At 40.6% G+C, this 10,730-nt stretch overlaps 1 non-coding gene across 1 annotated transcript; it reads left to right on the top strand.

The window, feature by feature from the left end:
• The first annotated feature begins 1,394 nt into the window (after positions 1-1,394).
• LOC112699852 (small nucleolar RNA R71) lies at positions 1,395-1,502 on the top strand. The gene has a single exon (XR_003152787.1). It is a non-coding gene; the product is annotated as a small nucleolar RNA R71 (small nucleolar RNA).
• Positions 1,503-10,730: the final 9,228 nt, after the last annotated feature.

The raw sequence follows: 10,730 nt of genomic DNA, 5'->3' as shown, positions 1-10,730 counted from the left end.
AGGATGATGGATTCATCCATGCACTTCCCAGTCTCTAGGACTATGAAATCAGCAGGGATGTAATGGTCTTCAACTTTTACCAGAACATCCTCTACAAGTCCATAGGCTTGTTTTCTTGAATTGTCTGCCATCTCTAGTGAGATTTTTGCAGCTTGCACCTCAAAGATCCCTAACTTCTCCATTACAGAGAGAGGCATGAGGTTTACACTTGATCCTAAGTCACACAAGGCCTTCTTGAAGGTCATGGTGCCTATGGTACAAGGTATTGAAAACTTCCCAGGATCCTGTCTCTTTTGAGGCAATTTCTGCCTAGACAAGTCATCCAGTTCTTTGGTGAGCAAAGGGGATTCATCTTCCCAAGTCTCATTTCCAAATAACTTGTCATTTAGCTTCATGATTGCTCCAAGGTACTTAGCAACTTGCTCTTCAGTGACATATTCATCCTCTTCAGAGGAAGAATACTCATCAGAGCTCATGAATGGAAGAAGTAAGTCCAATGGAATCTCTATGGTCTCATTTTGAGCTTCAGATTCCCATGGTTCCTCATTGGGGAACTCATTGGAGGCCAGTGGACGTCCATTGAGGTCTTCCTCAGTGGCGTTCACTGCCTCTTCCCCCTCTCCAGATTCGGCCATGTTGATGGCCTTGCACTCTCCTTTTGGATTTTCTTCTGTATTGCTTGGGAGAGTACTAGGAGGGAGTTCAGTAATTTTCTTGCTCAGCTGACCCACTTGTCCCTCCAAGTTTCTAATGGAGGACCTTGTTTCAGTCATGAAACTTTCAGTGGTTTTGATTAGATCAGAGACCATGGTTGCTAAGTCAAAGGTATTCTGCTTAGAACTCTCTGTCTGTTGCTGAGAAGATGATGGAAAAGGCTTGCTATTGCTAAACCTGTTTCTTCCACCATTATTATTGTTGAAACCTTGTTGAGGTCTCTGTTGATCCTTCCATGAGAAATTTGGATGATTTCTCTATGAAGGATTATAGGTGTTCCCATAGGGTTCTCCCATGTAATTCACCTCTTCCATTGAAGGGTTCTCAGGATCATAAGCTTCTTCCTCAGATGAAGCTTCTTTAGTACTGCTTGGTGTATTTTGCATTCCAGACAGACTTTGAGAAATCATATTGACTTGTTGAGTCAATATTTTGTTCTGAGCCAATATGGCATTCAGAGTGTCAATCTCAAGAACTCCTTTCTTCTGACTAGTCCCATTATTCACAGGATTTCTTTCAGAAGTGTACATGAATTGGTTATTTGCAACCATTTCAATCAGCTCTTGAGCTTCTATAAGCGTCTTCTTCAGATGAAGAGATCCTCTAGCAGAGCTATCCAAAGACATCTTGGACAGTTCAGAGAGACCATCATAGAAAATACCTATGATGCTCCATTCAGAAAGCATATCAGAAGGACACTTTCTGATTAATTGTTTGTATCTTTCCCAAGCTTCATAGAGGGATTCTCCTTCCTTCTGTCTGAAGGTTTGGACTTCCACTCTAAGCTTACTCAATTTTTGAGGTGGAAAGAACTTTGCCAAGAAGGCATTGATTAGCTTTTCCCAAGAGTCCAGGCTTTCTTTAGGTTGAGAGTCCAACCATGTCCTAGCTCTGTCTCTTACAGCAAAAGGGAATAGCATAAGTCTGTAGACCTCAGGGTCAACCCCATTAGTCTTGACAGTGTCACAGATTTGCAAGAATTCAACTAAGAACTGATGAGGATCTTCCAATGGAAGTCCATGGAACTTGCAATTCTGTTGCATTAGAGAAACTAATTGAGGCTTAAGCTCAAAGTTGTTTGCTCCAATGGCAGGGATAGAGATGCTTCTCCCATAGAAGTCGGGAGTAGGTGCAGTAAAGTCACCCAGCACCTTCCTTGCATTGTTGGCATTGTTGTTGTTCTCGGCTGCCATGTGTTCTTCTTCTTTGAAGATTTCTGTTAGGTCCTCTACAGAGATTTGTGCTTTGGCTTCTCTTAGCTTTCTCTTCAAGGTCCTTTCAGGTTCAGGATCAGCCTCAACAAGAATGCTTTTGTCCCTGCTCCTGCTCATAAGAAAGAGAAGGGAATAAGAAAATGTGGAATCCTCTATGTCACAGTATAGAGATTCCTTTAGGTGTCAGAGGAAAAGAAAAGTAGAAGACAGAAGTAGAAAATTCGAACTTATCAAAGAAGATGGAGTTCGAATTTTGCATTAAGGAATAGTGTTAGTCCATAAATAGAAGGATGTGAGAAGAAGGGAAGTAATTTTCGAAAATTAAGTAAAAGATTTTGAAAACATTTTTGAAAAACACTAATTGATTTTCGAAAATGGAAGTGGAAAAGAAATCAAGTGATTTTTGAAAAAGATTTTGAAATTAGAAATCAAAAAGATTTGATTGAAAACTATTTTGAAAAAGATGTGGTTAAGAAGATATGATTAGTTTTAAAAAGATGTGATTGAGAAGATATGATTTGAAAAACATTTTAAAAAGATTTGATTTTGAAAATTAAAAACTTGGCTAACAAGAAAAGATATGATTCAAACATTAAACCTTTCTCAACAGAAAAGGCAACATACTTGAAATGTTGAATCAAATCATTAATTGATAGCAAGTATTTTTAAAAATAGAAAGAAATTGATTTTGAAAACATATGATTGAAAAGATATGATTTGAAAAAGATTTGATTTTGAAAAAGTTTGAAAACTGAAAAAAAAATCTACATTAAAAACAAAATCTTCCCTCTTGTGCCATCCTGGCGTTAAACACCCAGAATGGTGCACATTCTGGCGTTTAACGCCCAAAACTATACCCTTTTGGGCGTTAAACGCCCAACCAGGTACCCTGGCTGGCGTTTAAACACCAGTCTGTCCTTCTTCACTGGGCGTTTTGAACGCCCAGCTTTTTCTGTGCAATTCCTCTGCTGTATGTTCTGAATCTTCAATTCTCTGTATTATTGACTTGAGAAGACACAAATTAAAAATATTTTTGGATTTTTAATAATAAGGAATAATCAAAATGCAACTAAAATCAAATAACAATGCATGCAAGACACCAAACTTAGCAGTTTGTATACTACTGACACTATTGAGAATGCATATGAGACACACAAAACACTCAAGTCAAGAGAATTTAAAGATTAGAGTAAGAAATCATCAAGAACATCTTGAAGATCACGAAGACACATGAATGAATGCATGCAATTGACACCAAACTTAACATGAGACACTAGACTCAAACAAGAAATATTTTTGGATTTTATGACTTTGTAAATTTTTTTGTGCTTTTTCGAGAATTAAGTGGAAAAAGATATCAAAATTCTTAATGAGAATTCCAGGAATCATGCAATGTTTAGTCTAAGACTCCGGTCCAGGAATTAGACATGGCTTCACAGCCAGCCAAGCTTTCAAAGAAAGCTTCGGTCCAAAACACTAGACATGGCCAAAGGCCAGCCAAGCCTTAGCAGATCATTGCTCCAATAGCAAGATTGATAAAAATCAACAAGCTCTTGTGATGATAAGTTGAAACCTCGGTCCAATGAAATTAGACATGGCTTCACAGCCAGCCAGACTTCAACAAATCATCATGAAACTCTAGAATTCATCTTCAAGAATTCCGAAAAAAGAATACCTAATCTAAGCAACAAGATGAACCGTCAGTTGTCCAAACTCAACAATCCCCGGCAACGGCGCCAAAAACTTGGTGCACGAAATTGTGATCAATACTTTTCACAAATCAAATAATCCCCGGTAATGAATCCAAAAACTTGGTGTTCAATACCATGGCATAAACACAACTTCGCACAACTTACCAGCAAGTGTACTGGGTCGTCCAAGTAATAAACCTTACGCGAGTAAGGGTCGATCCCACAGAGATTGTTGGTATGAAGCAAGCTATGGTCACCTTGTAAATCTTAGTCAGGCAACTCAAATGGGTATGGTGATAAACGCATAAAACATAAAGATAAGGATAGAGATACTTATGTAATTCATTGGTAGGAATTTCAGATAAGCGTATGAAGATGCTGGTCCCTTCCGTCTCTCTGCTTTCCTACTGTCTTCATCCAATCCTTCCTACTCCTTTCCATGGCAAGCTTAAGCAAGGGTTTCACCGTTGTCAGTGGCTACCTCCCATCCTCTCAGTGGAAATGTTCAACGCACCCTGTCACGGCACAGCTATCCATCTGTCAGTTCTCGATCAGGCCGGAATAGAATCCAGTGATTCTTTTGCGTTTGTCACTAACGCCCCGCCTTCAGGAGTTTGAAGCACGTCACAGTCATTCAATCATTGAATCCTACTCAGAATACCACAGACAAGGTTAGACCTTCCGGATTCTCTTGAATGCCGCCATCAGTTCTAGCCTATACCACGAAGATTCCGGTTAAAGAATCCAAGAGATATTCACCCAGTCGAAGGTAGAACGGAGGTGGTTGTCAGTCACACATTCATAGGTGAGAATGATGATGAGTGTCACGGATCATCACATTCTTCAAGTTGAAGAACAAGTGATATCTTAGAACAAGAACAAGCGGAATTGAATAGAAGAACAATAGTAATTGCATTAATACTCGAGGAACAGCAGAGCTCCACACCTTAATCTATGGTGTGTAGAAACTCCACCGTTGAAAATACATAAGAACAAGGTCTAGGCATGGCCGAATGGCCGGCCTACCAATGATCTAAGAACTAGATGTCCAAAGATGATCAAAGGATCTAAAAATAATCCAAAGATGAAAATACAATAGTAAAAGGTCCTACTTATAGAAAACTAGTAGCCTAGGGTGTACAGAGATGAGTAAATGACATAAAAATCCACTTCCGGGCCCACTTGGTGTGTGCTTGGGCTGAGCATTGAAGCATTTTCGTGTAGAGACTCCTCTTGGAGTTAAACGCCAGCTTTGGTGCCAGTTTGGGCGTTTAACTCCCATTTTGGTGCCAGTTCCAGCGTTTAACGCTGGAAATCCTGAGGGTGACTTTGAACGCCGGTTTGGGCCATCAAATCTTGGGCAAAGTATGGACTATCATATATTGCTGGAAAGCCCAGAATGTCTACTTTCCAACGCCGTTGAGAGCGCGCCAATTGGGCTTCTGTAGCTCCAGAAAATCCACTTCGAGTGCAGGGAGGTCAGAATCCAACAGCATCTGCAGTCCTTTTCAGCCTCTGAATCAGATTTTTGCTTAGGTCCCTCAATTTCAGCCAGAAAATACCTGAAATCACAGAGAAACACACAAACTCATAGTAAAATCCAGAAAAGTGAATTTTAACTAAAAACAAATAAAAATATAATAAAAACTAACTAAAACATACTAAAAACATACTAAAAATAATGCCAAAAAGCGTATAAATTATCCGCTCATCACAACACCAAACTTAAATTGTTGCTTGTCCCCAAGCAACTGAAAATCAAATAAGATAAAAAGAAGAGAATATGCAATGAATTCCAAAAATATCTATGAAGATCAGTATTAATTAGAGGAGCGGGGCTTTTAGCTTTTTGCCTCTGAACAGTTTTGGCATCTGACTCTATCCTTTGAAATTCAGAATGATTGGCTTCTATAGGAACTCAGAATCCAGATAGTGTCATTGATTCTCCTAGTTAAGTATGATGATTCTTGAACACAGCTACTTTATGAGTCTTGGCCGTGGCCCAAAGCACTATGTCTTCCAGTATTACCACAGGATACATACATGCCACAGACACATAACTGGGTGAACCTTTTCAGATTTTGACTCAGCTTTACTAGAGTCCCCAATTAGAGGTATCCAGGGTTCTTAAGCACACTCTTTTTGCCTTGGATCATGACTTATTTTTTTTGTATTCACTGCTTTTTCTTGCTTCAAGAATCATTTTTATGATTTTTCAGATTCTCAGTAACATGTCTCCTTTCTTCATCATTCTTTCAAGAGCCAATATTCATGAACAACAAATTCAAAAGACATATGCACTGTTCAAGCATACATTCAGAAGTCAAAGTATTGCCACCACATCAAAATAATTAATCTGTTATAAAATTCAAAGTTCATGCAATTCTTCTTTTTTTCAATTAAGAACATTTTTCATTTAAGAAAGGTGATGGATTCATAGGACATTCATAACTTTAAGGCATAGACACTAAGACACTAATGATCATAAGACACAAACTTAGATAAACATAAGCATGAAAATTTGAAAAACAGAAAAAATAAAGAACAAGGAGATTAAAGAACAGGTCCACCTTAGTGATGGCGGCTTGTTCTTCCTCTTGAAGATCTTATGGAGTGCTTGAGCTCCTCAATGTCTCTTCCTTGCCTTTGTTGCTCCTCTCTCATGATTCTTTGATCTTCTCTAATTTCATGGAGGAGGATGGAATGTTCTTGGTGCTCCACCCTTAGTTGTCCCATGTTGGAACTCAATTCTCCTAGGGAGGTGTTGATTTGCTCCCAATAGTTTTGTGGAGGAAAGTGCATCCCTTGAGGCATCTCATGGATTTCATGATGAGTGGGATCTCTTGTTTGCTCCATCCTTTTCTTAGTGATGGGCTTGTCCTCATCAATGAGGATGTCTCCCTCTATGTTAATTCTAACTGAATTACAGAGGTGACAAATGAGATGAGGGAAGGCTAACCTTGCCAAGGTAGAGGACTTGTCCGCCACCTTATAAAGTTCTTGGGATATAACCTCATGAACTTCTACTTCCTCTCTAATCATGATGCTATGAATCATGATAGCCCGGTCTATAGTAACTTCGGACCGGTTGCTAATGGGAATGATTGAGCGTTGGATAAACTCCAACCATCCCCTAGCCACGGGCTTGAGGTCATGCCTTCTCGGTTGAATCGGCTTCCCTCTTGAATCTCTCTTCCATTGAGCGCCCTCTTCATAAATGTCTCTGAGGACTTGGTCCAACCTTTGATCAAAGTTGACCCTTCTAGTGTAAGGGTGTTCATCTCCTTGCATCATGGGCAAGTTGAATGCCAACCTTACATTTTCCGGACTAAAATCTAAGCATTTCCCCCAAACCATTGTAAGCCAATTCTTTGGGTCCGGGTTTACACTTTGATCATGGTTCTTGGTGATCCATGCATTGGCATAGAACTCTTGAACCATTAAGATTCCGACTTGTTGAATGGGGTTGGTAAGAACTTCCCAACCTCTTCTTCGGATCTCATGTCGGATCTCCGGATATTCACTCTTTTTGAGTTTGAAAGGGACCTCGGGGATCACCATCTTCATGGCCACAACTTCATGGAAGTGGTCTTGATGCACCCTTGAGATGAATCTCTCCATCTTCCATGACTCGGAGGTGGAAGCTTTTGCCTTCCCTTTCCTCTTTCTAGAGGTTTCTCTGGCCTTAGATGCCATAAATGGTTATGGAAAAACAAAAAGCAATGCTTTTACCACACCAAACTTAGAAGGTTTGCTCATCCTCGAGCAAAAGAAGAGAGTAGAAGAAGAAGAAATAGAGGAGATGGAGGGGGGCTTTGTGTTTCGGCCAAGGGGGAGAAGTAGTGTGTAGGTTGTGTGAAAATGAAGGAGTGAAGATGGGTTTATATAGGGGTAGAGAGAGGGGTAAGGTTCGGCCATTATGGGTGGGTTTGGGAGGGAAAGTGGTTTGAATTTGAATGGTGAGGTAGGTGCGGTTTTATGAAGGATGGATGTGAATGGTGAAGAGAATGGTGGGATTTGATAGGTGAGGAGTTTTTGGGGAAGAGGTGTTGAGGTGATTGGTGAATGGGTGAAGAAGAGAGAGAGTGGTGGGGTAGGTGGGGATCCTGTGGGGTCCACAAATCCTGTGGAGTCAAGGATAATTCATCCCTGCACCAAGTGGCGAGCAAAAAATGCTCCTTCTGCCAATCCTGGCGTTAAACACCAGGCTGGTGCCCATTTCTGGCGTTTAACGCCAACTTGTTGCCCATTCCTGGCGTTAAACGCCAGTCTGGTGCCCCTTTCTGGCGTTAAACGCCCAGAATGGTGCCAAACTGGGCGTTAAACGCCCATTTTTCTATCTTCACTGGCATTTAAACGCCAGCAAATTTTCCTCCAGAGTGTGCTGTTTTTCTTTTTCAATTGATTTTGTGACTTCCCATGATCATCAACCTAAAAAAACATAAAATAACAAAGGAAAATAGATAAATATAACATTGGGTTACCTCCCAACAAGCGCTTCTTTAATGTCAGTAGCTTGACAATGGGGTCTCATGGAGCCTCACAGATACTCAGAGCAATGTTGGAACCTCCCAACACCAAACTTAGAGTTTGAATGTGGGGGTTCAACACCAAACTTAGAATTTGGTTGTGGCCTCCCAACACCAAACTTAAAGTTTGACTGTGGGGGCTCTGTTTGACTTTGTTTTGAAAGAAGCTCTTCATGCTTCCTCTCCATGGTTATAGAGGGATATCCTTGAGCCTTAAACACAAAGGATTCTTCATTCACTTGAATGATCAATTCTCCTCTGTCAACATCAGTCACAGCCTTTGCTGTGGCTAGGAAGGGTCTGCCAAGGATGATGGATTCATCCATGCACTTCCCAGTCTCTAGGACTATGAAATCAGCAGGGATGTAATGGTCTTCAACCTTTACCAGAATATCCTCTACAAGTCCATAAGCTTATTTTCTTGAATTGTCTGCCATCTCTAGTGAGATTCTTGCAGCTTGCACCTCAAAGATCCCTAGCTTCTCCATTACAGAGAGAGGCATGAGGTTTATGCTTGACCCTAGGTCACACAGAGCCTTCTCAAAGGTCATGGTGCCTAATGTACAAGGTATTGAGAACTTCCCAGGGTCCTGTCTCTTTTGAGGTAATCTCTGCCTAGTCAAGTTATCCAGTTCTTTGGTGAGCAAATGGGGTTCATCCTTCCAAGTCTCATTACCAAATAACTTGTCATTTAGCTTCATGATTGCTCCAAGGTACTTAGCAACTTGCCCTTCAGTGACATCTTCATCCTCTTCAGAGGAAGAATACTCATTAGAGCTCATGAATGGCAGAATTAAATCCAATGGAATCTCTATGGTCTCAGTGTGAGCCTCAGATTCCCATGGTTCCTCATTAGGGAACTCATTGGAGGCCAGTGGACGTCCATTGAGGTCTTCCTCAGTGGTGCTCACTGCCTCTTCCTCCTCTCCAAATTCGGCCATGTTGATGGCCTTGCACTCTCCTTTTGGATTCTCTTCTGTATTGCTTGGAAGAGTACTAGGAGGGAGTTCAGTAACTTTCTTACTCAGCTGACCCACTTGTGCCTCCAAGTTTTTAATGGAGGACCTTATTTCAGTCATGAAACTTTGAGTGGTTTTGATTAGATCGGAGACCATGGTTGCTAAGTCAGAGTGGCTCTGCTTAGAATTCTCTGTCTGTTGCTAAGAAGATAATGGAAAAGGCTTGCCATTGCTAAACCTATTTCTTCTACCATTATTGTTGTTGAAACCTTGTTGAGGTCTCTGTTGATCCTTCCATGAGAGATTTGGATGATTTCTCCATGAAGCATTATAGGTGTTTCCATAGGGTTCTCCCATGTAATTCACCTCCTCCATTGAAGGATTCTCAGGATCATAAGCTTCTTCTTTAGATGAAGCGTCCTTAGTACTGCCTGGTGCAGCTTGCATTCCAGACAGAGTATCAATCTCAAGGACTCCTTTCTTCTGATTCATCCCATTGTTCACAGGATTCCTTTCAGAAGTGTACATGAATTGGTTATTTGCAACCATTTCAATGAGTTCTTGAGCTTCTGCAGGCGTCTTCTTCAGATGAAGAGATCCTCCAGCAGAGCTATCCAATGACATCTTGGACAGTTCAGACAGACCATCATAGAAGATACCTATGATGCTCCATTCAGAAAGCATGTCAGAGGGACACTTTCTGATCAATTGTTTGTATCTTTCCCAAGCTTCATAGAGGGATTCACCTTCCTTCTGTCTGAAGGTTTGGACTTCCACTCTAAGCTTACTCAATTTTTGAGGTGGAAAGAACTTTGCCAAGAAGGCATTGACTAGCTTTTTCCAAGAGTTCAGGATTTCTTTAGGTTGTGAGTCCAACCATATCCTAGCTCTGTCTCTTACAGCAAAAGGAAATAGCATAAGTCTGTGTTGGTCATGACAGTGTCACAGATTTGCAAGAATTCAGCTAAAAACTGATGAGGATCTTCCAATGGAAGTCCATGGAACTTGCAATTCTGTTGCATTAGAGAAACTAATTAAGGCTTAAGCTCAAAGTTGTTTGCTCCAATGGCAGGGATAGAGATGCTCCTCCCATAGAAGTCGGGAGTAGGTGCAGTAAAGTCATCCAGCACCTTCCTTGCATTGTTGGCATTGTTGTTGTTTTCGGCTGTCATGTCTTCTTCTTGTTTGAAGATTTCTGTTAGGTCCTCTACAGAGAGTAGTGCTTTAGCTTCTCTTAGCTTTTGCTTCAAGGTCCTTTCAGGTTCAGGGTCAGCCTCAACAAGAATGCCTTTGTCTTTGTTCCTGCTCATATGAAAGAAAAGAGAACAAAAAAATATGGAATCCTCTATGTCACAGTATAGAGATTCCCTGAGGTGTCAGAGGAAAAGAAAAATAGAAGGAAGAGGTAGAAGAATTCGAACTTATCAAGAAAGATAGAGTTCGAATTGTGCATTGAGGAGGAGTGTTAGTCCATAAATAGAAGGATGTGAGAAGAGGGGAGGAAATTTTCGAAACTTAAAGTGAATTAATTAAAAGAAGGTTTGAAAAATGGTAATTGATTTTCGAAAACTAAGATTGGGAAAGAAATTAAGTGAAATTGAAAAAGATTTTGAAATTAGAAAT

The sequence above is a fragment of the Arachis hypogaea genome, chromosome 6, assembly GCF_003086295.3.
Source record: "Arachis hypogaea cultivar Tifrunner chromosome 6, arahy.Tifrunner.gnm2.J5K5, whole genome shotgun sequence".
NCBI classification, from domain to species: domain Eukaryota; kingdom Viridiplantae; phylum Streptophyta; class Magnoliopsida; order Fabales; family Fabaceae; genus Arachis; species Arachis hypogaea.
The sequence above is the reverse complement of the archived record's forward strand: the minus strand, read 5'-3'. Positions and strand labels throughout refer to the sequence as shown.